Raw genomic sequence first — 700 nt, forward strand, 5'->3', positions numbered from 1 at the left:
CATGGGCAGGTGTATGCGTGAATCCGCGAGTGTACTACTGTGTCATCGAGAAAATATCAGAATGTAGCAAAATGTTAACTACCCTTACTGATAAGATATGCAAAGTCGTAACTCAAACAAAACTCTTTAGAATTAAAAAGTTTTCATTAACTTCATCCTTTGACTTGTTATAACAAAGCCCCGCAGGCAGACTCGCAATTTTTGCTCCTTTTCAAGAACTGTTTAAGATTTTGTGATGGCTCAGAGAGCATAGGATGTTAGGAGCCTTACGCACCGGCACGCTAACTCCTCTTGTTTCCTGAACGTTCGCAGCAATTTTCCTGCCACATTTCTTTTTGCATCAGGAAGCGCTCGGCTTTTGTTGCTACTAAGTTACCGTCTCATTTTACGTTAAATCATTTCTCTAAATGTTTCCATTGCCTTCGACAGTAACTTACCGCGTATCAACTGTATCGCGCGTGTTTCGCCTGCCAAGTTGCCCCCCTTTGCACCCCGTCTCTCGCCGGACTCGACTCGACCGGCAGCCGGAAACCGGAGTTTGCAGGAGTTACCGGCATTAATTAACGCACCTGTTCGTGACACCGGTGCATCAATAGGCACGAAGAGCGGCGATTAATTACTGGAAAGACGAGAGAACGGTTTTTGGGGAACGCATATTTTCGTGACGTCATCGGAAACGCCCACATGCATATTCTTCGAG

This window comes from Penaeus monodon, chromosome 24 (genome assembly GCF_015228065.2).
Source record: "Penaeus monodon isolate SGIC_2016 chromosome 24, NSTDA_Pmon_1, whole genome shotgun sequence".
Lineage (NCBI taxonomy): Eukaryota > Metazoa > Arthropoda > Malacostraca > Decapoda > Penaeidae > Penaeus > Penaeus monodon.